Source organism: Carassius auratus, unplaced genomic scaffold (assembly GCF_003368295.1).
Source record: "Carassius auratus strain Wakin unplaced genomic scaffold, ASM336829v1 scaf_tig00041285, whole genome shotgun sequence".
Classification (NCBI taxonomy): Eukaryota; Metazoa; Chordata; class Actinopteri; order Cypriniformes; family Cyprinidae; genus Carassius; species Carassius auratus.
The window spans coordinates 2501-28430 of NW_020526642.1; the positions used below are offsets into that span (position 1 = coordinate 2501).

The window sequence follows — 25930 nt, forward strand, 5'->3', positions numbered from 1 at the left end:
ATATAATTCGTGAAAAATATCCAAAAATTTAAAGCACCTGATATTCCCAGGCAGTCTCCCATCCATGTACTAACCTGGCGCAAACCTGCTTATATTCAGAGATCGGGCATTGACTCTATTTTTTGGCAAAATTATTATATACTAAGTGAAAAATTTCAAAAAAGCTTACAGTACCTGGTATTCCCAGGCGGTCTCCCATCCAGGCACTAACCAGGCCCAAACCTGCTTAGCTTCCGAGATCAGACAAGATCGGGCATAGCCAGGCTGGTATGGCCATAAGCGAAGACTGCTGCAAAGAGAAGGCTATTTAAAGATCAGCCAATCTACTCGCCAGTACATTATAAAAGTAGGAAAGAAACCCCAAAAGCTTAAAGCACCTGGTATTCCTAGGCGGTCTCTCATCCAATTACTAACCTGGCCCAAACCTGCTTATATTCAGAGATCGGGCATTGACTCTATTTTTTGGCAAATTTATTATATACTAAGTGAAAAAATTCCAAAAGCTTAAAGCACCTGGTATTCCTTGGCGGTCTCTCATCCAAGTACTAACCAGACCTAAACCTGCTAAGATTCAGAGATCGGGCATTGACTCTTTTTTTTTTTTTTTTTGCAAGATTAATATATAATTCGTGAAAAATATCCAAACATTTAAAGCACCTGGTATTCCCAGGCAGTCTCCCATCCATGTACTAACCTGGCGCAAACCTGCTTATATTCAGAGATCGGGCATTGACTCTATTTTTTGGCAAAATTATTATATACTAAGTGAAAAATTTCAAAAAAACTTAGAGTACCTGGTATTCCCAGGCGGTCTCCCATCCAGGCACTAACCAGGCCCAAACCTGCTTAGCTTACGAGATCAGACAAGATCGGGCATAGCCAGGCTGGTATGGCCATAAGCGAAGACTGCTGCAAAGAGAAGGCTATTTAAAGATCAGCCAATCTACTCGCCAGTACATTATAAAAGTAGGAAAGAAACCCCAAAAGCTTAAAGCACCTGGTATTCCTAGGCGGTCTCTCATCCAAGTACTAACCAGACCTAAACCTGCTAAGATTCAGAGATCGGGCATTGACTCTTTTTTTTTTTTTTTTGCAAGATTATTATATAATTTGTGAAAAATATCCAAAAATTTAAAGCACCTGGTATTCCCAGGCAGTCTCCCATCCATGTACTAACCTGGCCCAAACCTGCTTATATTCAGAGATCGGGCACTGACTCTATTTTTTGCCAAATTTATTATATACTAAGTGAAAAAATTCCAAAAGCTTAAAGCACCTGGTATTCCTTGGCGGTCTCTCATCCAAGTACTAACCAGATCTAAACCTGCTAAGATTCAGAGATCGGGCATTGACTCTTTTTTTTTTTTTTTGCCAGATTATTATATAATTCGTGAAAAAAATCCAAAAATTTAAAGCACCTGGTATTCCCAGGCAGTCTCCCATCCATGTACTAACCTGGCGCAAACCTGCTTATATTCAGAGATCGGGCATTGACTCTATTTTTTGCCAAATTTATTATATACTAAGTGAAAAAATTCCAAAAGCTTAAAGCACCTGGTATTCCTTGGCGGTCTCTCATCCAAGTACTAACTAGACCTAAACCTGCTAAAATTCAGAGATCGGGCATTGACTCTTTTTTTTTTTTTTGCAAGATTATTATATAATTCGTGAAAAATATCCAAACATTTAAAGCACCTGGTATTCCCAGGCAGTCTCCCATCCATGTACTAACCTGGCGCAAACCTGCTTATATTCAGAGATCGGGCATTGACTCTATTTTTTGGCAAAATTATTATATACTAAGTGAAAAATTTCAAAAAAGCTTACAGTACCTGGCATTCCCAGGCGGTCTCCCATCCAGGCACTAACCAGGCCCAAACCTGCTTAGCTTACGAGATCAGACAAGATCGGGCATAGCCAGGCTGGTATGGCCATAAGCGAAGACTGCTGCAAAGAGAAGGCTATTTAAAGATCAGCCAATCTACTCGCCAGTACATTATAAAAGTAGGAAAGAAACCCCAAAAGCTTAAAGCACCTGGTATTCCTAGGCGGTCTCTCATCCAAGTACTAACCTGGCCCAAACCTGCTTATATTCAGAGATCGGGCATTGACTCTATTTTTTGGCAAATTTATTATATACTAAGTGAAAAAATTCCAAAAGCTTAAAGCACCTGGTATTCCTTGGCGGTCTATCATTCAAGTACTAACCAGACCTTAACCTGCTAAGATTCAGAGATCGGGCATTGACTTCTTCTTTTTTTTTTTTTTTTGCAAGATTATTATATAATTCGTGAAAAATATCCAAAAATTTAAAGCACCTGGTATTCCCAGGCAGTCTCCCATCCATGTACTAACCTGGCCCAAACCTGCTTATATTCAGAGATCGGGCATTGACTCTATTTTTTGCCAAATTTATTATATACTAAGTGAAAAAATTCCAAAAGCTTTAAGCACCTGGTATTCCTAGGCGGTCTTTCAACCAAGTACTAACCAGACCTAAACCTGCTAAGATTCAGAGATCGGGCATTGACTCTTTTTTTTTTTTTTTGCCAGATTATTATATAATTCGTGAAAAATATCCAAAAATTTAAAGCACCTGGTATTCCCAGGCAGTCTCCCATCCATGTACTAACCTGGCGCAAACCTGCTTATATTCAGAGATCGGGCATTGACTCTATTTTTTGCCAAATTTATTATATACTAAGTGAAAAAATTCCAAAAGCTTAAAGCACCTGGTATTCCTTGGCGGTCTCTCATCCAAGTACTAACTAGACCTAAACCTGCTAAAATTCAGAGATCGGGCATTGACTCTTTTTTTTTTTTTTTGCAAGATTATTATATAATTCGTGAAAAATATCCAAACATTTAAAGCACCTGGTATTCCCAGGCAGTCTCCCATCCATGTACTAACCTGGCGCAAACCTGCTTATATTCAGAGATCGGGCATTGACTCTATTTTTTGCCAAATTTATTATATACTAAGTGAAAAAATTCCAAAAGCTTAAAGCACCTGGTATTCCTTGGCGGTCTCTCATCCAAGTACTAACCAGACCTAAACCTGCTATGATTCAGAGATCGGGCATTGACTCTTTTTTTTTTTTTTTGCAAGATTATTATATAATTCGTGAAAAATATCCAAACATTTAAAGCACCTGGTATTCCCAGGCAGTCTCCCATCCATGTACTAACCTGGCGCAAACCTGCTTATATTCAGAGATCGGGCATTGACTCTATTTTTTGGCAAAATTATTATATACTAAGTGAAAAATTTCAAAAAAGCTTACAGTACCTGGCATTCCCAGGCGGTCTCCCATCCAGGCACTAACCAGGCCCAAACCTGCTTAGCTTACGAGATCAGACAAGATCGGGCATAGCCAGGCTGGTATGGCCATAAGCGAAGACTGCTGCAAAGAGAAGGCTATTTAAAGATCAGCCAATCTACTCGCCAGTACATTATAAAAGTAGGAAAGAAACCCCAAAAGCTTAAAGCACCTGGTATTCCTAGGCGGTCTCTCATCCAAGTACTAACCAGACCTAAACCTGCTAAGATTCAGAGATCGGGCATTGACTCTATTTTTTTTTTTTTTTGCAAGATTATTATATAATTTGTGAAAAATATCCAAAAATTTAAAGCACCTGGTATTCCCAGGCAGTCTCCCATCCATGTACTAACCTGGCCCAAACCTGCTTATATTCAGAGATCGGGCACTGACTCTATTTTTTGCCAAATTTATTATATACTAAGTGAAAAAATTCCAAAAGCTTAAAGCACCTGGTATTCCTTGGCGGTCTCTCATCCAAGTACTAACCAGACCTAAACCTGCTAAGATTCAGAGATCGGGCATTGACTCTTTTTTTTTTTTTTTTGCCAGATTATTATATAATTCGTGAAAAATATCCAAAAATTTAAAGCACCTGGTATTCCCAGGCAGTCTCCCATCCATGTACTAACCTGGCCCAAACCTGCTTATATTCAGAGATCGGGCATTGACTCTATTTTTTGCCAAATTTATTATATACTAAGTGAAAAAATTCCAAAAGCTTAAAGCACCTGGTATTCCTTGGCGGTCTCTCATCCAAGTACTAACCAGACCTAAACCTGCTAAGATTCAGAGATCGGGCATTGACTCTTTTTTTTTTTTTTTTTGCAAGATTATTATATAATTCGTGAAAAATATCCAAAAATTTAAAGCACCTGATATTCCCAGGCAGTCTCCCATCCATGTACTAACCTGGCGCAAACCTGCTTATATTCAGAGATCGGGCATTGACTCTATTTTTTGGCAAAATTATTATATACTAAGTGAAAAATTTCAAAAAAGCTTACAGTACCTGGTATTCCCAGGCGGTCTCCCATCCAGGCACTAACCAGGCCCAAACCTGCTTAGCTTCCGAGATCAGACAAGATCGGGCATAGCCAGGCTGGTATGGCCATAAGCGAAGACTGCTGCAAAGAGAAGGCTATTTAAAGATCAGCCAATCTACTCGCCAGTACATTATAAAAGTAGGAAAGAAACCCCAAAAGCTTAAAGCACCTGGTATTCCTAGGCGGTCTCTCATCCAATTACTAACCTGGCCCAAACCTGCTTATATTCAGAGATCGGGCATTGACTCTATTTTTTGGCAAATTTATTATATACTAAGTGAAAAAATTCCAAAAGCTTAAAGCACCTGGTATTCCTTGGCGGTCTCTCATCCAAGTACTAACCAGACCTAAACCTGCTAAGATTCAGAGATCGGGCATTGACTCTTTTTTTTTTTTTTTTTGCAAGATTAATATATAATTCGTGAAAAATATCCAAACATTTAAAGCACCTGGTATTCCCAGGCAGTCTCCCATCCATGTACTAACCTGGCGCAAACCTGCTTATATTCAGAGATCGGGCATTGACTCTATTTTTTGGCAAAATTATTATATACTAAGTGAAAAATTTCAAAAAAACTTAGAGTACCTGGTATTCCCAGGCGGTCTCCCATCCAGGCACTAACCAGGCCCAAACCTGCTTAGCTTACGAGATCAGACAAGATCGGGCATAGCCAGGCTGGTATGGCCATAAGCGAAGACTGCTGCAAAGAGAAGGCTATTTAAAGATCAGCCAATCTACTCGCCAGTACATTATAAAAGTAGGAAAGAAACCCCAAAAGCTTAAAGCACCTGGTATTCCTAGGCGGTCTCTCATCCAAGTACTAACCAGACCTAAACCTGCTAAGATTCAGAGATCGGGCATTGACTCTTTTTTTTTTTTTTTTGCAAGATTATTATATAATTTGTGAAAAATATCCAAAAATTTAAAGCACCTGGTATTCCCAGGCAGTCTCCCATCCATGTACTAACCTGGCCCAAACCTGCTTATATTCAGAGATCGGGCACTGACTCTATTTTTTGCCAAATTTATTATATACTAAGTGAAAAAATTCCAAAAGCTTAAAGCACCTGGTATTCCTTGGCGGTCTCTCATCCAAGTACTAACCAGATCTAAACCTGCTAAGATTCAGAGATCGGGCATTGACTCTTTTTTTTTTTTTTTGCCAGATTATTATATAATTCGTGAAAAATATCCAAAAATTTAAAGCACCTGGTATTCCCAGGCAGTCTCCCATCCATGTACTAACCTGGCGCAAACCTGCTTATATTCAGAGATCGGGCATTGACTCTATTTTTTGCCAAATTTATTATATACTAAGTGAAAAAATTCCAAAAGCTTAAAGCACCTGGTATTCCTTGGCGGTCTCTCATCCAAGTACTAACTAGACCTAAACCTGCTAAAATTCAGAGATCGGGCATTGACTCTTTTTTTTTTTTTTTGCAAGATTATTATATAATTCGTGAAAAATATCCAAACATTTAAAGCACCTGGTATTCCCAGGCAGTCTCCCATCCATGTACTAACCTGGCGCAAACCTGCTTATATTCAGAGATCGGGCATTGACTCTATTTTTTGGCAAAATTATTATATACTAAGTGAAAAATTTCAAAAAAGCTTACAGTACCTGGCATTCCCAGGCGGTCTCCCATCCAGGCACTAACCAGGCCCAAACCTGCTTAGCTTACGAGATCAGACAAGATCGGGCATAGCCAGGCTGGTATGGCCATAAGCGAAGACTGCTGCAAAGAGAAGGCTATTTAAAGATCAGCCAATCTACTCGCCAGTACATTATAAAAGTAGGAAAGAAACCCCAAAAGCTTAAAGCACCTGGTATTCCTAGGCGGTCTCTCATCCAAGTACTAACCTGGCCCAAACCTGCTTATATTCAGAGATCGGGCATTGACTCTATTTTTTGGCAAATTTATTATATACTAAGTGAAAAAATTCCAAAAGCTTAAAGCACCTGGTATTCCTTGGCGGTCTATCATTCAAGTACTAACCAGACCTTAACCTGCTAAGATTCAGAGATCGGGCATTGACTTCTTCTTTTTTTTTTTTTTTTGCAAGATTATTATATAATTCGTGAAAAATATCCAAAAATTTAAAGCACCTGGTATTCCCAGGCAGTCTCCCATCCATGTACTAACCTGGCCCAAACCTGCTTATATTCAGAGATCGGGCATTGACTCTATTTTTTGCCAAATTTATTATATACTAAGTGAAAAAATTCCAAAAGCTTTAAGCACCTGGTATTCCTAGGCGGTCTTTCAACCAAGTACTAACCAGACCTAAACCTGCTAAGATTCAGAGATCGGGCATTGACTCTTTTTTTTTTTTTTTGCCAGATTATTATATAATTCGTGAAAAATATCCAAAAATTTAAAGCACCTGGTATTCCCAGGCAGTCTCCCATCCATGTACTAACCTGGCGCAAACCTGCTTATATTCAGAGATCGGGCATTGACTCTATTTTTTGCCAAATTTATTATATACTAAGTGAAAAAATTCCAAAAGCTTAAAGCACCTGGTATTCCTTGGCGGTCTCTCATCCAAGTACTAACTAGACCTAAACCTGCTAAAATTCAGAGATCGGGCATTGACTCTTTTTTTTTTTTTTTGCAAGATTATTATATAATTCGTGAAAAATATCCAAACATTTAAAGCACCTGGTATTCCCAGGCAGTCTCCCATCCATGTACTAACCTGGCGCAAACCTGCTTATATTCAGAGATCGGGCATTGACTCTATTTTTTGCCAAATTTATTATATACTAAGTGAAAAAATTCCAAAAGCTTAAAGCACCTGGTATTCCTTGGCGGTCTCTCATCCAAGTACTAACCAGACCTAAACCTGCTAAGATTCAGAGATCGGGCATTGACTCTTTTTTTTTTTTTTTTGCAAGATTATTATATAATTCGTGAAAAATATCCAAACATTTAAAGCACCTGGTATTCCCAGGCAGTCTCCCATCCATGTACTAACCTGGCGCAAACCTGCTTATATTCAGAGATCGGGCATTGACTCTATTTTTTGGCAAAATTATTATATACTAAGTGAAAAATTTCAAAAAAGCTTACAGTACCTGGTATTCCCAGGCGGTCTCCCATCCAGGCACTAACCAGGCCCAAACCTGCTTAGCTTCCGAGATCAGACAAGATCGGGCATAGCCAGGCTGGTATGGCCATAAGCGAAGACTGCTGCAAAGAGAAGGCTATTTAAAGATCAGCCAATCTACTCGCCAGTACATTATAAAAGTAGGAAAGAAACCCCAAAAGCTTAAAGCACCTGGTATTCCTAGGCGGTCTCTCATCCAATTACTAACCTGGCCCAAACCTGCTTATATTCAGAGATCGGGCATTGACTCTATTTTTTGGCAAATTTATTATATACTAAGTGAAAAAATTCCAAAAGCTTAAAGCACCTGGTATTCCTTGGCGGTCTCTCATCCAAGTACTAACCAGACCTAAACCTGCTAAGATTCAGAGATCGGGCATTGACTCTTTTTTTTTTTTTTTTTTGCAAGATTAATATATAATTCGTGAAAAATATCCAAACATTTAAAGCACCTGGTATTCCCAGGCAGTCTCCCATCCATGTACTAACCTGGCGCAAACCTGCTTATATTCAGAGATCGGGCATTGACTCTATTTTTTGGCAAAATTATTATATACTAAGTGAAAAATTTCAAAAAAACTTAGAGTACCTGGTATTCCCAGGCGGTCTCCCATCCAGGCACTAACCAGGCCCAAACCTGCTTAGCTTACGAGATCAGACAAGATCGGGCATAGCCAGGCTGGTATGGCCATAAGCGAAGACTGCTGCAAAGAGAAGGCTATTTAAAGATCAGCCAATCTACTCGCCAGTACATTATAAAAGTAGGAAAGAAACCCCAAAAGCTTAAAGCACCTGGTATTCCTAGGCGGTCTCTCATCCAAGTACTAACCAGACCTAAACCTGCTAAGATTCAGAGATCGGGCATTGACTCTTTTTTTTTTTTTTTTGCAAGATTATTATATAATTTGTGAAAAATATCCAAAAATTTAAAGCACCTGGTATTCCCAGGCAGTCTCCCATCCATGTACTAACCTGGCCCAAACCTGCTTATATTCAGAGATCGGGCACTGACTCTATTTTTTGCCAAATTTATTATATACTAAGTGAAAAAATTCCAAAAGCTTAAAGCACCTGGTATTCCTTGGCGGTCTCTCATCCAAGTACTAACCAGATCTAAACCTGCTAAGATTCAGAGATCGGGCATTGACTCTTTTTTTTTTTTTTTTGCCAGATTATTATATAATTCGTGAAAAATATCCAAAAATTTAAAGCACCTGGTATTCCCAGGCAGTCTCCCATCCATGTACTAACCTGGCGCAAACCTGCTTATATTCAGAGATCGGGCATTGACTCTATTTTTTGCCAAATTTATTATATACTAAGTGAAAAAATTCCAAAAGCTTAAAGCACCTGGTATTCCTTGGCGGTCTCTCATCCAAGTACTAACTAGACCTAAACCTGCTAAAATTCAGAGATCGGGCATTGACTCTTTTTTTTTTTTTTGCAAGATTATTATATAATTCGTGAAAAATATCCAAACATTTAAAGCACCTGGTATTCCCAGGCAGTCTCCCATCCATGTACTAACCTGGCGCAAACCTGCTTATATTCAGAGATCGGGCATTGACTCTATTTTTTGGCAAAATTATTATATACTAAGTGAAAAATTTCAAAAAAGCTTACAGTACCTGGCATTCCCAGGCGGTCTCCCATCCAGGCACTAACCAGGCCCAAACCTGCTTAGCTTACGAGATCAGACAAGATCGGGCATAGCCAGGCTGGTATGGCCATAAGCGAAGACTGCTGCAAAGAGAAGGCTATTTAAAGATCAGCCAATCTACTCGCCAGTACATTATAAAAGTAGGAAAGAAACCCCAAAAGCTTAAAGCACCTGGTATTCCTAGGCGGTCTCTCATCCAAGTACTAACCTGGCCCAAACCTGCTTATATTCAGAGATCGGGCATTGACTCTATTTTTTGGCAAATTTATTATATACTAAGTGAAAAAATTCCAAAAGCTTAAAGCACCTGGTATTCCTTGGCGGTCTATCATTCAAGTACTAACCAGACCTTAACCTGCTAAGATTCAGAGATCGGGCATTGACTTCTTCTTTTTTTTTTTTTTTTGCAAGATTATTATATAATTCGTGAAAAATATCCAAAAATTTAAAGCACCTGGTATTCCCAGGCAGTCTCCCATCCATGTACTAACCTGGCCCAAACCTGCTTATATTCAGAGATCGGGCATTGACTCTATTTTTTGCCAAATTTATTATATACTAAGTGAAAAAATTCCAAAAGCTTAAGCACCTGGTATTCCTAGGCGGTCTTTCAACCAAGTACTAACCAGACCTAAACCTGCTAAGATTCAGAGATCGGGCATTGACTCTTTTTTTTTTTTTTTTGCCAGATTATTATATAATTCGTGAAAAATATCCAAAAATTTAAAGCACCTGGTATTCCCAGGCAGTCTCCCATCCATGTACTAACCTGGCGCAAACCTGCTTATATTCAGAGATCGGGCATTGACTCTATTTTTTGCCAAATTTATTATATACTAAGTGAAAAAATTCCAAAAGCTTAAAGCACCTGGTATTCCTTGGCGGTCTCTCATCCAAGTACTAACTAGACCTAAACCTGCTAAAATTCAGAGATCGGGCATTGACTCTTTTTTTTTTTTTTTGCAAGATTATTATATAATTCGTGAAAAATATCCAAACATTTAAAGCACCTGGTATTCCCAGGCAGTCTCCCATCCATGTACTAACCTGGCGCAAACCTGCTTATATTCAGAGATCGGGCATTGACTCTATTTTTTGCCAAATTTATTATATACTAAGTGAAAAAATTCCAAAAGCTTAAAGCACCTGGTATTCCTTGGCGGTCTCTCATCCAAGTACTAACCAGACCTAAACCTGCTATGATTCAGAGATCGGGCATTGACTCTTTTTTTTTTTTTTTGCAAGATTATTATATAATTCGTGAAAAATATCCAAACATTTAAAGCACCTGGTATTCCCAGGCAGTCTCCCATCCATGTACTAACCTGGCGCAAACCTGCTTATATTCAGAGATCGGGCATTGACTCTATTTTTTGGCAAAATTATTATATACTAAGTGAAAAATTTCAAAAAAGCTTACAGTACCTGGCATTCCCAGGCGGTCTCCCATCCAGGCACTAACCAGGCCCAAACCTGCTTAGCTTACGAGATCAGACAAGATCGGGCATAGCCAGGCTGGTATGGCCATAAGCGAAGACTGCTGCAAAGAGAAGGCTATTTAAAGATCAGCCAATCTACTCGCCAGTACATTATAAAAGTAGGAAAGAAACCCCAAAAGCTTAAAGCACCTGGTATTCCTAGGCGGTCTCTCATCCAAGTACTAACCAGACCTAAACCTGCTAAGATTCAGAGATCGGGCATTGACTCTTTTTTTTTTTTTTGCAAGATTATTATATAATTGTGAAAAAATTCCAAAAGCTTAAAGCACCTGGTATTCCTTGGCGGTCTCTCATCCAAGTACTAACCTGGCCCAAACCTGCTTATATTCAGAGATCGGGCATTGACTCTATTTTTTGGCAAATTTATTATATACTAAGTGAAAAAATTCCAAAAGCTTAAAGCACCTGGTATTCCTTGGCGGTCTATCATTCAAGTACTAACCAGACCTTAACCTGCTAAGATTCAGAGATCGGGCATTGACTTCTTCTTTTTTTTTTTTTTTTTGCAAGATTATTATATAATTCGTGAAAAATATCCAAAAATTTAAAGCACCTGGTATTCCCAGGCAGTCTCCCATCCATGTACTAACCTGGCCCAAACCTGCTTATATTCAGAGATCGGGCATTGACTCTATTTTTTGCCAAATTTATTATATACTAAGTGAAAAAATTCCAAAAGCTTAAGCACCTGGTATTCCTAGGCGGTCTTTCAACCAAGTACTAACCAGACCTAAACCTGCTAAGATTCAGAGATCGGGCATTGACTCTTTTTTTTTTTTTTTGCCAGATTATTATATAATTCGTGAAAAATATCCAAAAATTTAAAGCACCTGGTATTCCCAGGCAGTCTCCCATCCATGTACTAACCTGGCGCAAACCTGCTTATATTCAGAGATCGGGCATTGACTCTATTTTTTGCCAAATTTATTATATACTAAGTGAAAAAATTCCAAAAGCTTAAAGCACCTGGTATTCCTTGGCGGTCTCTCATCCAAGTACTAACCTGGCCCAAACCTGCTTATATTCAGAGATCGGGCATTGACTCTATTTTTTGGCAAATTTATTATATACTAAGTGAAAAAATTCCAAAAGCTTAAAGCACCTGGTATTCCTTGGCGGTCTATCATTCAAGTACTAACCAGACCTTAACCTGCTAAGATTCAGAGATCGGGCATTGACTTCTTCTTTTTTTTTTTTTTTTTGCAAGATTATTATATAATTCGTGAAAAATATCCAAAAATTTAAAGCACCTGGTATTCCCAGGCAGTCTCCCATCCATGTACTAACCTGGCCCAAACCTGCTTATATTCAGAGATCGGGCATTGACTCTATTTTTTGCCAAATTTATTATATACTAAGTGAAAAAATTCCAAAAGCTTTAAGCACCTGGTATTCCTAGGCGGTCTTTCAACCAAGTACTAACCAGACCTAAACCTGCTAAGATTCAGAGATCGGGCATTGACTCTTTTTTTTTTTTTTTTGCCAGATTATTATATAATTCGTGAAAAATATCCAAAAATTTAAAGCACCTGGTATTCCCAGGCAGTCTCCCATCCATGTACTAACCTGGCGCAAACCTGCTTATATTCAGAGATCGGGCATTGACTCTATTTTTTGCCAAATTTATTATATACTAAGTGAAAAAATTCCAAAAGCTTAAAGCACCTGGTATTCCTTGGCGGTCTCTCATCCAAGTACTAACTAGACCTAAACCTGCTAAAATTCAGAGATCGGGCATTGACTCTTTTTTTTTTTTTTTGCAAGATTATTATATAATTCGTGAAAAATATCCAAACATTTAAAGCACCTGGTATTCCCAGGCAGTCTCCCATCCATGTACTAACCTGGCGCAAACCTGCTTATATTCAGAGATCGGGCATTGACTCTATTTTTTGCCAAATTTATTATATACTAAGTGAAAAAATTCCAAAAGCTTAAAGCACCTGGTATTCCTTGGCGGTCTCTCATCCAAGTACTAACCAGACCTAAACCTGCTATGATTCAGAGATCGGGCATTGACTCTTTTTTTTTTTTTTTTGCAAGATTATTATATAATTCGTGAAAAATATCCAAACATTTAAAGCACCTGGTATTCCCAGGCAGTCTCCCATCCATGTACTAACCTGGCGCAAACCTGCTTATATTCAGAGATCGGGCATTGACTCTATTTTTTGGCAAAATTATTATAGACTAAGTGAAAAATTTCAAAAAAGCTTACAGTACCTGGTATTCCCAGGCGGTCTCCCATCCAGGCACTAACCAGGCCCAAACCTGCTTAGCTTCCGAGATCAGACAAGATCGGGCATAGCCAGGCTGGTATGGCCATAAGCGAAGACTGCTGCAAAGAGAAGGCTATTTAAAGATCAGCCAATCTACTCGCCAGTACATTATAAAAGTAGGAAAGAAACCCCAAAAGCTTAAAGCACCTGGTATTCCTAGGCGGTCTCTCATCCAATTACTAACCTGGCCCAAACCTGCTTATATTCAGAGATCGGGCATTGACTCTATTTTTTGGCAAATTTATTATATACTAAGTGAAAAAATTCCAAAAGCTTAAAGCACCTGGTATTCCTTGGCGGTCTCTCATCCAAGTACTAACCAGACCTAAACCTGCTAAGATTCAGAGATCGGGCATTGACTCTTTTTTTTTTTTTTTTTTGCAAGATTAATATATAATTCGTGAAAAATATCCAAACATTTAAAGCACCTGGTATTCCCAGGCAGTCTCCCATCCATGTACTAACCTGGCGCAAACCTGCTTATATTCAGAGATCGGGCATTGACTCTATTTTTTGGCAAAATTATTATATACTAAGTGAAAAATTTCAAAAAAACTTAGAGTACCTGGTATTCCCAGGCGGTCTCCCATCCAGGCACTAACCAGGCCCAAACCTGCTTAGCTTACGAGATCAGACAAGATCGGGCATAGCCAGGCTGGTATGGCCATAAGCGAAGACTGCTGCAAAGAGAAGGCTATTTAAAGATCAGCCAATCTACTCGCCAGTACATTATAAAAGTAGGAAAGAAACCCCAAAAGCTTAAAGCACCTGGTATTCCTAGGCGGTCTCTCATCCAAGTACTAACCAGACCTAAACCTGCTAAGATTCAGAGATCGGGCATTGACTCTTTTTTTTTTTTTTTTTGCAAGATTATTATATAATTTGTGAAAAATATCCAAAAATTTAAAGCACCTGGTATTCCCAGGCAGTCTCCCATCCATGTACTAACCTGGCCCAAACCTGCTTATATTCAGAGATCGGGCACTGACTCTATTTTTTGCCAAATTTATTATATACTAAGTGAAAAAATTCCAAAAGCTTAAAGCACCTGGTATTCCTTGGCGGTCTCTCATCCAAGTATTAACCAGATCTAAACCTGCTAAGATTCAGAGATCGGGCATTGACTCTTTTTTTTTTTTTTTTGCCAGATTATTATATAATTCGTGAAAAAATCCAAAAATTTAAAGCACCTGGTATTCCCAGGCAGTCTCCCATCCATGTACTAACCTGGCGCAAACCTGCTTATATTCAGAGATCGGGCATTGACTCTATTTTTTGCCAAATTTATTATATACTAAGTGAAAAAATTCCAAAAGCTTAAAGCACCTGGTATTCCTTGGCGGTCTCTCATCCAAGTACTAACTAGACCTAAACCTGCTAAAATTCAGAGATCGGGCATTGACTCTTTTTTTTTTTTTGCAAGATTATTATATAATTCGTGAAAAATATCCAAACATTTAAAGCACCTGGTATTCCCAGGCAGTCTCCCATCCATGTACTAACCTGGCGCAAACCTGCTTATATTCAGAGATCGGGCATTGACTCTATTTTTTGGCAAAATTATTATATACTAAGTGAAAAATTTCAAAAAAGCTTACAGTACCTGGCATTCCCAGGCGGTCTCCCATCCAGGCACTAACCAGGCCCAAACCTGCTTAGCTTACGAGATCAGACAAGATCGGGCATAGCCAGGCTGGTATGGCCATAAGCGAAGACTGCTGCAAAGAGAAGGCTATTTAAAGATCAGCCAATCTACTCGCCAGTACATTATAAAAGTAGGAAAGAAACCCCAAAAGCTTAAAGCACCTGGTATTCCTAGGCGGTCTCTCATCCAAGTACTAACCTGGCCCAAACCTGCTTATATTCAGAGATCGGGCATTGACTCTATTTTTTGGCAAATTTATTATATACTAAGTGAAAAAATTCCAAAAGCTTAAAGCACCTGGTATTCCTTGGCGGTCTATCATTCAAGTACTAACCAGACCTTAACCTGCTAAGATTCAGAGATCGGGCATTGACTTCTTCTTTTTTTTTTTTTTTTGCAAGATTATTATATAATTCGTGAAAAATATCCAAAAATTTAAAGCACCTGGTATTCCCAGGCAGTCTCCCATCCATGTACTAACCTGGCCCAAACCTGCTTATATTCAGAGATCGGGCATTGACTCTATTTTTTGCCAAATTTATTATATACTAAGTGAAAAAATTCCAAAAGCTTTAAGCACCTGGTATTCCTAGGCGGTCTTTCAACCAAGTACTAACCAGACCTAAACCTGCTAAGATTCAGAGATCGGGCATTGACTCTTTTTTTTTTTTTTTTGCCAGATTATTATATAATTCGTGAAAAATATCCAAAAATTTAAAGCACCTGGTATTCCCAGGCAGTCTCCCATCCATGTACTAACCTGGCGCAAACCTGCTTATATTCAGAGATCGGGCATTGACTCTATTTTTTGCCAAATTTATTATATACTAAGTGAAAAAATTCCAAAAGCTTAAAGCACCTGGTATTCCTTGGCGGTCTCTCATCCAAGTACTAACTAGACCTAAACCTGCTAAAATTCAGAGATCGGGCATTGACTCTTTTTTTTTTTTTTTGCAAGATTATTATATAATTCGTGAAAAATATCCAAACATTTAAAGCACCTGGTATTCCCAGGCAGTCTCCCATCCATGTACTAACCTGGCGCAAACCTGCTTATATTCAGAGATCGGGCATTGACTCTATTTTTTGCCAAATTTATTATATACTAAGTGAAAAAATTCCAAAAGCTTAAAGCACCTGGTATTCCTTGGCGGTCTCTCATCCAAGTACTAACCAGACCTAAACCTGCTATGATTCAGAGATCGGGCATTGACTCTTTTTTTTTTTTTTTTGCAAGATTATTATATAATTCGTGAAAAATATCCAAACATTTAAAGCACCTGGTATTCCCAGGCAGTCTCCCATCCATGTACTAACCTGGCGCAAACCTGCTTATATTCAGAGATCGGGCATTGACTCTATTTTTTGGCAAAATTATTATATACTAAGTGAAAAATTTCAAAAAAGCTTACAGTACCTGGCATTCCCAGGCAGTCTCCCATCCAGGCACTAACCAGGCCCAAACCTGCTTAGCTTACGAGATCAGACAAGATCGGGCATAGCCAGGCTGGTATGGCCATAAGCGAAGACTGCTGCAAAGAGAAGGCTATTTAAAGATCAGCCAATCTACTCGCCAGTACATTATAAAAGTAGGAAAGAAACCCCAAAAGCTTAAAGCACCTGGTATTCCTTGGCGGTCTCTCATCCAAGTACTAACCAGACCTAAACCTGCTAAGATTCAGAGATCGGGCATTGACTCTTTTTTTTTTTTTTTTTTTGCCAGATTATTATATAATTCGTGAAAAATATCCAAAAATTTAAAGCACCTGGTATTCCCAGGCAGTCTCCCATCCATGTACTAACCTGGCCCAAACCTGCTTATATTCAGAGATCGGGCATTGACTCTATTTTTTGGCCAAATTTATTATATACTAAGTGAAAAAATTCCAAAAGCTTAAAGCACCTGGTATTCCTTGGCGGTCTCTCATCCAAGTACTAACCAGACCTAAACCTGCTAAGATTCAGAGATCGGGCATTGACTCTTTTTTTTTTTTTTTTTTTTTTTGCAAGATTATTATATAATTCGTGAAAAATATCCAAAAATTTAAAGCACCTGATATTCCCAGGCAGTCTCCCATCCATGTACTAACCTGGCGCAAACCTGCTTATATTCAGAGATCGGGCATTGACTCTATTTTTTGGCAAAATTATTATATACTAAGTGAAAAATTTCAAAAAAGCTTACAGTACCTGGTATTCCCAGGCGGTCTCCCATCCAGGCACTAACCAGGCCCAAACCTGCTTAGCTTCCGAGATCAGACAAGATCGGGCATAGCCAGGCTGGTATGGCCATAAGCGAAGACTGCTGCAAAGAGAAGGCTATTTAAAGATCAGCCAATCTACTCGCCAGTACATTATAAAAGTAGGAAAGAAACCCCAAAAGCTTAAAGCACCTGGTATTCCTAGGCGGTCTCTCATCCAATTACTAACCTGGCCCAAACCTGCTTATATTCAGAGATCGGGCATTGACTCTATTTTTTGGCAAATTTATTATATACTAAGTGAAAAAATTCCAAAAGCTTAAAGCACCTGGTATTCCTTGGCGGTCTCTCATCCAAGTACTAACCAGACCTAAACCTGCTAAGATTCAGAGATCGGGCATTGACTCTTTTTTTTTTTTTTTTTTTGCAAGATTAATATATAATTCGTGAAAAATATCCAAACATTTAAAGCACCTGGTATTCCCAGGCAGTCTCCCATCCATGTACTAACCTGGCGCAAACCTGCTTATATTCAGAGATCGGGCATTGACTCTATTTTTTGGCAAAATTATTATATACTAAGTGAAAAATTTCAAAAAAACTTAGAGTACCTGGTATTCCCAGGCGGTCTCCCATCCAGGCACTAACCAGGCCCAAACCTGCTTAGCTTACGAGATCAGACAAGATCGGGCATAGCCAGGCTGGTATGGCCATAAGCGAAGACTGCTGCAAAGAGAAGGCTATTTAAAGATCAGCCAATCTACTCGCCAGTACATTATAAAAGTAGGAAAGAAACCCCAAAAGCTTAAAGCACCTGGTATTCCTAGGCGGTCTCTCATCCAAGTACTAACCAGACCTAAACCTGCTAAGATTCAGAGATCGGGCATTGACTCTTTTTTTTTTTTTTTTGCAAGATTATTATATAATTTGTGAAAAATATCCAAAAATTTAAAGCACCTGGTATTCCCAGGCAGTCTCCCATCCATGTACTAACCTGGCCCAAACCTGCTTATATTCAGAGATCGGGCACTGACTCTATTTTTTGCCAAATTTATTATATACTAAGTGAAAAAATTCCAAAAGCTTAAAGCACCTGGTATTCCTTGGCGGTCTCTCATCCAAGTATTAACCAGATCTAAACCTGCTAAGATTCAGAGATCGGGCATTGACTCTTTTTTTTTTTTTTGCCAGATTATTATATAATTCGTGAAAAAAATCCAAAAATTTAAAGCACCTGGTATTCCCAGGCAGTCTCCCATCCATGTACTAACCTGGCGCAAACCTGCTTATATTCAGAGATCGGGCATTGACTCTATTTTTTGCCAAATTTATTATATACTAAGTGAAAAAATTCCAAAAGCTTAAAGCACCTGGTATTCCTTGGCGGTCTCTCATCCAAGTACTAACTAGACCTAAACCTGCTAAAATTCAGAGATCGGGCATTGACTCTTTTTTTTTTTTTTGCAAGATTATTATATAATTCGTGAAAAATATCCAAACATTTAAAGCACCTGGTATTCCCAGGCAGTCTCCCATCCATGTACTAACCTGGCGCAAACCTGCTTATATTCAGAGATCGGGCATTGACTCTATTTTTTGGCAAAATTATTATATACTAAGTGAAAAATTTCAAAAAAAGCTTACAGTACCTGGCATTCCCAGGCGGTCTCCCATCCAGGCACTAACCAGGCCCAAACCTGCTTAGCTTACGAGATCAGACAAGATCGGGCATAGCCAGGCTGGTATGGCCATAAGCGAAGACTGCTGCAAAGAGAAGGCTATTTAAAGATCAGCCAATCTACTCGCCAGTACATTATAAAAGTAGGAAAGAAACCCCAAAAGCTTAAAGCACCTGGTATTCCTAGGCGGTCTCTCATCCAAGTACTAACCTGGCCCAAACCTGCTTATATTCAGAGATCGGGCATTGACTCTATTTTTTGGCAAATTTATTATATACTAAGTGAAAAAATTCCAAAAGCTTAAAGCACCTGGTATTCCTTGGCGGTCTATCATTCAAGTACTAACCAGACCTTAACCTGCTAAGATTCAGAGATCGGGCATTGACTTCTTTTTTTTTTTTTTTTTTGCAAGATTATTATATAATTCGTGAAAAATATCCAAAAATTTAAAGCACCTGGTATTCCCAGGCAGTCTCCCATCCATGTACTAACCTGGCGCAAACCTGCTTATATTCAGAGATCGGGCATTGACTCTATTTTTTGCCAAATTTATTATATACTAAGTGAAAAAATTCCAAAAGCTTTAAGCACCTGGTATTCCTAGGCGGTCTTTCAACCAGGTACTAACCAGACCTAAACCTGCTAAGATTCAGAGATCGGGCATTGACTCTTTTTTTTTTTTTTTGCCAGATTATTATATAATTCGTGAAAAATATCCAAAAATTTAAAGCACCTGGTATTCCCAGGCAGTCTCCCATCCATGTACTAACCTGGCGCAAACCTGCTTATATTCAGAGATCGGGCATTGACTCTATTTTTTGCCAAATTTATTATATACTAAGTGAAAAAATTCCAAAAGCTTAAAGCACCTGGTATTCCTTGGCGGTCTCTCATCCAAGTACTAACTAGACCTAAACCTGCTAAAATTCAGAGATCGGGCATTGACTCTTTTTTTTTTTTTTTGCAAGATTATTATATAATTCGTGAAAAATATCCAAACATTTAAAGCACCTGGTATTCCCAGGCAGTCTCCCATCCATGTACTAACCTGGCGCAAACCTGCTTATATTCAGAGATCGGGCATTGACTCTATTTTTTGCCAAATTTATTATATACTAAGTGAAAAAATTCCAAAAGCTTAAAGCACCTGGTATTCCTTGGCGGTCTCTCATCCAAGTACTAACCAGACCTAAACCTGCTATGATTCAGAGATCGGGCATTGACTCTTTTTTTTTTTTTTTTGCAAGATTATTATATAATTCGTGAAAAATATCCAAACATTTAAAGCACCTGGTATTCCCAGGCAGTCTCCCATCCATGTACTAACCTGGCGCAAACCTGCTTATATTCAGAGATCGGGCATTGACTCTATTTTTTGGCAAAATTATTATATACTAAGTGAAAAATTTCAAAAAAGCTTACAGTACCTGGCATTCCCAGGCAGTCTCCCATCCAGGCACTAACCAGGCCCAAACCTGCTTAGCTTACGAGATCAGACAAGATCGGGCATAGCCAGGCTGGTATGGACATAAGCGAAGACTGCTGCAAAGAGAAGGCTATTTAAAGATCAGCCAATCTACTCGCCAGTACATTATAAAAGTAGGAAAGAAACCCCAAAAGCTTAAAGCACCTGGTATTCCTTGGCGGTCTCTCATCCAAGTACTAACCAGACCTAAACCTGCTAAGATTCAGAGATCGGGCATTGACTCTTTTTTTTTTTTTTTTTGCCAGATTATTATATAATTCGTGAAAAATATCCAAAAATTTAAAGCACCTGATATTCCCAGGCAGTCTCCCATCCATGTACTAACCTGGCGCAAACCTGCTTATATTCAGAGATCGGGCATTGACTCTATTTTTTGGCAAAATTATTATATACTAAGTGAAAAATTTCAAAAAAGCTTACAGTACCTGGTATTCCCAGGCGGTCTCCCATCCAGGCACTACCCAGGCCCAAACCTGCTTAGCTTCCGAGATCAGACAAGATCGGGCATAGCCAGGCTGGTATGGCCATAAGCGAAGACTGCTGCAAAGAGAAGGCTATTTAAAGATCAGCCAATCTACTCGCCAGTACATTATAAAAGTAGGAAAGAAACCCCAAAAGCTTAAAGCACCTGGTATTCCTAGGCGGTCTCTCATCCAATTACTAACCTGGCCCAAACCTGCTTATATTCAGAGATCGGGCATTGACTCTATTTTTTGGCAAATTTATTATATACTAAGTGAAAAAATTCCAAAAGCTTAAAGCACCTGGTATTCCTTGGCGGTCTCTCATCCAAGTACTAACCAGACCTAAACCTGCTAAGATTCAGAGATCGGGCATTGACTCTTTTTTTTTTTTTTTTTTTGCAAGATTAATATATAATTCGTGAAAAATATCCAAACATTTAAAGCACCTGGTATTCCCAGGCAGTCTCCCATCCATGTACTAACCTGGCGCAAACCTGCTTATATTCAGAGATCGGGCATTGACTCTATTTTTTGCCAAATTTATTATATACTAAGTGAAAAAATTCCAAAAGCTTAAAGCACCTGGTATTCCTTGGCGGTCTCTCATCCAAGTATTAACCAGATCTAAACCTGCTAAGATTCAGAGATCGGGCATTGACTCTTTTTTTTTTTTTTTTGCCAGATTATTATATAATTCGTGAAAAAAAATCCAAAAATTTAAAGCACCTGGTATTCCCAGGCAGTCTCCCATCCTTGTACTAACCTGGCGCAAACCTGCTTATATTCAGAGATCGGGCATTGACTCTATTTTTTGCCAAATTTATTATATACTAAGTGAAAAAATTCCAAAAGCTTAAAGCACCTGGTATTCCTTGGCGGTCTCTCATCCAAGTACTAACTAGACCTAAACCTGCTAAAATTCAGAGATCGGGCATTGACTCTTTTTTTTTTTTTGCAAGATTATTATATAATTCGTGAAAAATATCCAAACATTTAAAGCACCTGGTATTCCCAGGCAGTCTCCCATCCATGTACTAACCTGGCGCAAACCTGCTTATATTCAGAGATCGGGCATTGACTCTATTTTTTGGCAAAATTATTATATACTAAGTGAAAAATTTCAAAAAAGCTTACAGTACCTGGCATTCCCAGGCGGTCTCCCATCCAGGCACTAACCAGGCCCAAACCTGCTTAGCTTCCGAGATCAGACAAGATCGGGCATAGCCAGGCTGGTATGGCCATAAGCGAAGACTGCTGCAAAGAGAAGGCTATTTAAAGATCAGCCAATCTACTCGCCAGTACATTATAAAAGTAGGAAAGAAACCCCAAAAGCTTAAAGCACCTGGTATTCCTAGGCGGTCTCTCATCCAAGTACTAACCTGGCCCAAACCTGCTTATATTCAGAGATCGGGCATTGACTCTATTTTTTGGCAAATTTATTATATACTAAGTGAAAAAATTCCAAAAGCTTAAAGCACCTGGTATTCCTTGGCGGTCTATCATTCAAGTACTAACCAGACCTTAACCTGCTAAGATTCAGAGATCGGGCATTGACTTCTTCTTTTTTTTTTTTTTTTTGCAAGATTATTATATAATTCGTGAAAAATATCCAAAATTTAAAGCACCTGGTATTCCCAGGCAGTCTCCCATCCATGTACTAACCTGGCCCAAACCTGCTTATATTCAGAGATCGGGCATTGACTCTATTTTTTGCCAAATTTATTATATACTAAGTGAAAAAATTCCAAAAGCTTTAAGCACCTGGTATTCCTAGGCGGTCTTTCAACCAGGTACTAACCAGACCTAAACCTGCTAAGATTCAGAGATCGGGCATTGACTCTTTTTTTTTTTTTTGCCAGATTATTATATAATTCGTGAAAAATATCCAAAAATTTAAAGCACCTGGTATTCCCAGGCAGTCTCCCATCCATGTACTAACCTGGCGCAAACCTGCTTATATTCAGAGATCGGGCATTGACTCTATTTTTTGCCAAATTTATTATATACTAAGTGAAAAAATTCCAAAAGCTTAAAGCACCTGGTATTCCTTGGCGGTCTCTCATCCAAGTACTAACTAGACCTAAACCTGCTAAAATTCAGAGATCGGGCATTGACTCTTTTTTTTTTTTTTTGCAAGATTATTATATAATTCGTGAAAAATATCCAAACATTTAAAGCACCTGGTATTCCCAGGCAGTCTCCCATCCATGTACTAACCTGGCGCAAACCTGCTTATATTCAGAGATCGGGCATTGACTCTATTTTTTGCCAAATTTATTATATACTAAGTGAAAAAATTCCAAAAGCTTAAAGCACCTGGTATTCCTTGGCGGTCTCTCATCCAAGTACTAACCAGACCTAAACCTGCTATGATTCAGAGATCGGGCATTGACTCTTTTTTTTTTTTTTTTTGCAAGATTATTATATAATTCGTGAAAAATATCCAAAACATTTAAAGCACCTGGTATTCCCAGGCAGTCTCCCATCCATGTACTAACCTGGCGCAAACCTGCTTATATTCAGAGATCGGGCATTGACTCTATTTTTTGGCAAAATTATTATATACTAAGTGAAAAATTTCAAAAAAGCTTACAGTACCTGGCATTCCCAGGCAGTCTCCCATCCAGGCACTAACCAGACCCAAACCTGCTTAGCTTACGAGATCAGACAAGATCGGGCATAGCCAGGCTGGTATGGACATAAGCGAAGACTGCTGCAAAGAGAAGGCTATTTAAAGATCAGCCAATCTACTCGCCAGTACATTATAAAAGTAGGAAAGAAACCCCAAAAGCTTAAAGCACCTGGTATTCCTAGGCGGTCTCTCATCCAATTACTAACCTGGCCCAAACCTGCTTATATTCAGAGATCGGGCATTGACTCTATTTTTTGGCAAATTTATTATATACTAAGTGAAAAAATTCCAAAAGCTTAAAGCACCTGGTATTCCTTGGCGGTCTCTCATCCAAGTACTAACCAGACCTAAACCTGCTAAGATTCAGAGATCGGGCATTGACTCTTTTTTTTTTTTTTTTTTGCAAGATTAATTATATAATTCGTGAAAAATATCCAAACATTTAAAGCACCTGGTATTCCCAGGCAGTCTCCCATCCATGTACTAACCTGGCGCAAACCTGCTTATATTCAGAGATCGGGCATTGACTCTATTTTTTGGCAAAATTATTATATACTAAGTGAAAAATTTTCAAAAAACTTAGAGTACCTGGTATTCCCAGGCGGTCTCCCATCCAGGCACTAACCAGGCCCAAACCTGCTTAGCTTACGAGATCAGACAAGATCGGGCATAGCCAGGCTGGTATGGCCATAAGCGAAGACTGCTGCAAAGAGAAGGCTATTTAAAGATCAGCCAATCTACTCGCCAGTACATTATAAAAGTAGGAAAGAAACCCCAAAAGCTTAAAGCACCTGGTATTCCTAGGCGGTCTCTCATCCAAGTACTAACCAGACCTAAACCTGCTAAGATTCAGAGATCGGGCATTGACTCTTTTTTTTTTTTTTTTTGCAAGATTATTATATAATTTGTGAAAATATCCAAAATTTAAAGCACCTGGTATTCCCAGGCAGTCTCCCATCCATGTACTAACCTGGCCCAAACCTGCTTATATTCAGAGATCGGGCACTGACTCTATTTTTTGCCAAATTTATTATATACTAAGTGAAAAAAATTCCAAAAGCTTAAAGCACCTGGTATTCCTTGGCGGTCTCTCATCCAAGTATAACCAGATCTAAACCTGCTAAGATTCAGAGATCGGGCATTGACTCTTTTTTTTTTTTTTTTGCCAGATTATTATATAATTCGTGAAAAAAATCCAAAAATTTAAAGCACCTGGTATTCCCAGGCAGTCTCCCATCCATGTACTAACCTGGCGCAAACCTGCTTATATTCAGAGATCGGGCATTGACTCTATTTTTTGCCAAATTTATTATATACTAAGTGAAAAAATTCCAAAAGCTTAAAGCACCTGGTATTCCTTGGCGGTCTCTCATCCAAGTACTAACTAGACCTAAACCTGCTAAAATTCAGAGATCGGGCATTGACTCTTTTTTTTTTTTGCAAGATTATTATATAATTCGTGAAAAATATCCAAACATTAAAGCACCTGGTATTCCCAGGCAGTCTCCCATCCATGTACTAACCTGGCGCAAACCTGCTTATATTTCAGAGATCGGGCATTGACTCTATTTTTTGGCAAAATTATTATATACTAAGTGAAAAATTTCAAAAAAGCTTACAGTACCTGGCATTTCCCAGGCGGTCTCCCATCCAGGCACTAACCAGGCCCAAACCTGCTTAGCTTACGAGATCAGACAAGATCGGGCATAGCCAGGCTGGTATGGCCATAAGCGAAGACTGCTGCAAAGAGAAGGCTATTTAAAGATCAGCCAATCTACTCGCCAGTACATTATAAAAGTAGGAAAGAAACCCCAAAAGCTTAAAGCACCTGGTATTCCTAGGCGGTCTCTCATCCAAGTACTAACCTGGCCCAAACCTGCTAAGATTCAGAGATCGGGCATTGACTCTATTTATTTTTTTTTTGCAAGATTATTATATAATTTGTGAAAAATATCCAAAAATTTAAAGCACCTGGTATTCCCAGGCAGTCTCTCATCCAAGTACTAACCTGGCCCAAACCTGCTTATATTCAGAGATCGGGGCATTGACTCTATTTTTTGGCAAATTTATTATATACTAAGTGAAAAAATTCCAAAAGCTTAAAGCACCTGGTATTCCTTGGCGGTCTATCATTCAAGTACTAACCAGACCTTAACCTGCTAAGATTCAGAGATCGGGCATTGACTTCTTCTTTTTTTTTTTTTTTGCAAGATTATTATATAATTCGTGAAAAATATCCAAAAATTTAAAGCACCTGGTATTCCCAGGCAGTCTCCCATCCATGTACTAACCTGGCCCAAACCTGCTTATATCAGAGATCGGGCATTGACTCTATTTTTTGCCAAATTTATTATATACTAAGTGAAAAAATTCCAAAAAGCTTTAAGCACCTGGTATTCCTAGGCGGTCTTTCAACCAAGTACTAACCAGACCTAAACCTGCTAAGATTCAGAGATCGGGCATTGACTCTTTTTTTTTTTTTTTTGCCAGATTATTATATAATTCGTGAAAAATATCCAAACATTTAAAGCACCTGGTATTCCCAGGCAGTCTCCCATCCATGTACTAACCTGGCGCAAACCTGCTTATATTCAGAGATTGGGCATTGACTCTATTTTTTGGCAAAATTATTATATACTAAGTGAAAAATTTCAAAAAAGCTTAGAGTACCTGGTATTCCCAGGCGGTCTCCCATCCAGGCACTAACCAGGCCCAAACCTGCTTAGCTTACGAGATCAGACAAGATTTTTTTTTTTTTTTTTTTTTTTTTTTTTTTTTTATTATAAAAAATTTACATTCATTTAATTTGTTTCATACAGTTACAATCCATGACATTATTATTCATATTTCCCCAGAGCCAGTTTACACCATTTTCTTTCATTTCCAACATTGGATTCCCTCTTA

General features: G+C 38.6%; 7 non-coding genes and 17 pseudogenes across 7 annotated transcripts; all 24 read right to left on the bottom strand.

The window, feature by feature from the left end:
- Positions 1-162: 162 nt before the first annotated feature.
- On the bottom strand, positions 163-281 carry LOC113085095 (5S ribosomal RNA). Its single transcript, XR_003283986.1, has one exon. It is a non-coding gene; the product is annotated as a 5S ribosomal RNA (ribosomal RNA).
- A 501-nt stretch (positions 282-782) lies between these two features.
- Positions 783-901, bottom strand: LOC113085099 (uncharacterized; annotated as a pseudogene).
- A 919-nt stretch (positions 902-1820) lies between these two features.
- On the bottom strand, positions 1821-1939 carry LOC113085088 (uncharacterized; annotated as a pseudogene).
- Positions 1940-3277: 1338 nt separating this feature from the next.
- On the bottom strand, positions 3278-3396 carry LOC113085089 (uncharacterized; annotated as a pseudogene).
- Positions 3397-4320: 924 nt separating this feature from the next.
- On the bottom strand, positions 4321-4439 carry LOC113085107 (5S ribosomal RNA). The gene has a single exon (XR_003283987.1). It is a non-coding gene; the product is annotated as a 5S ribosomal RNA (ribosomal RNA).
- A 501-nt stretch (positions 4440-4940) lies between these two features.
- On the bottom strand, positions 4941-5059 carry LOC113085100 (uncharacterized; annotated as a pseudogene).
- Positions 5060-5979: 920 nt separating this feature from the next.
- On the bottom strand, positions 5980-6098 carry LOC113085090 (uncharacterized; annotated as a pseudogene).
- A 1339-nt stretch (positions 6099-7437) lies between these two features.
- On the bottom strand, positions 7438-7556 carry LOC113085109 (5S ribosomal RNA). The gene has a single exon (XR_003283988.1). It is a non-coding gene; the product is annotated as a 5S ribosomal RNA (ribosomal RNA).
- Positions 7557-8058: 502 nt separating this feature from the next.
- LOC113085101 (uncharacterized) lies at positions 8059-8177 on the bottom strand (annotated as a pseudogene).
- Positions 8178-9097: 920 nt separating this feature from the next.
- LOC113085091 (uncharacterized) lies at positions 9098-9216 on the bottom strand (annotated as a pseudogene).
- A 1338-nt stretch (positions 9217-10554) lies between these two features.
- On the bottom strand, positions 10555-10673 carry LOC113085092 (uncharacterized; annotated as a pseudogene).
- Positions 10674-12851: 2178 nt separating this feature from the next.
- On the bottom strand, positions 12852-12970 carry LOC113085110 (5S ribosomal RNA). The gene has a single exon (XR_003283989.1). It is a non-coding gene; the product is annotated as a 5S ribosomal RNA (ribosomal RNA).
- A 502-nt stretch (positions 12971-13472) lies between these two features.
- On the bottom strand, positions 13473-13591 carry LOC113085102 (uncharacterized; annotated as a pseudogene).
- A 919-nt stretch (positions 13592-14510) lies between these two features.
- LOC113085093 (uncharacterized) lies at positions 14511-14629 on the bottom strand (annotated as a pseudogene).
- Positions 14630-15969: 1340 nt separating this feature from the next.
- On the bottom strand, positions 15970-16088 carry LOC113085096 (uncharacterized; annotated as a pseudogene).
- Positions 16089-16742: 654 nt separating this feature from the next.
- Positions 16743-16861, bottom strand: LOC113085084 (5S ribosomal RNA). Its single transcript, XR_003283984.1, has one exon. It is a non-coding gene; the product is annotated as a 5S ribosomal RNA (ribosomal RNA).
- Positions 16862-17364: 503 nt separating this feature from the next.
- LOC113085104 (uncharacterized) lies at positions 17365-17483 on the bottom strand (annotated as a pseudogene).
- A 919-nt stretch (positions 17484-18402) lies between these two features.
- Positions 18403-18521, bottom strand: LOC113085094 (uncharacterized; annotated as a pseudogene).
- A 1338-nt stretch (positions 18522-19859) lies between these two features.
- On the bottom strand, positions 19860-19978 carry LOC113085106 (uncharacterized; annotated as a pseudogene).
- A 365-nt stretch (positions 19979-20343) lies between these two features.
- On the bottom strand, positions 20344-20462 carry LOC113085083 (5S ribosomal RNA). Its single transcript, XR_003283983.1, has one exon. It is a non-coding gene; the product is annotated as a 5S ribosomal RNA (ribosomal RNA).
- Positions 20463-21521: 1059 nt separating this feature from the next.
- Positions 21522-21640, bottom strand: LOC113085085 (5S ribosomal RNA). The gene has a single exon (XR_003283985.1). It is a non-coding gene; the product is annotated as a 5S ribosomal RNA (ribosomal RNA).
- Positions 21641-22980: 1340 nt separating this feature from the next.
- On the bottom strand, positions 22981-23099 carry LOC113085108 (uncharacterized; annotated as a pseudogene).
- A 503-nt stretch (positions 23100-23602) lies between these two features.
- LOC113085105 (uncharacterized) lies at positions 23603-23721 on the bottom strand (annotated as a pseudogene).
- A 917-nt stretch (positions 23722-24638) lies between these two features.
- LOC113085097 (uncharacterized) lies at positions 24639-24758 on the bottom strand (annotated as a pseudogene).
- Between the last annotated feature and the right edge of the window lie 1172 nt (positions 24759-25930).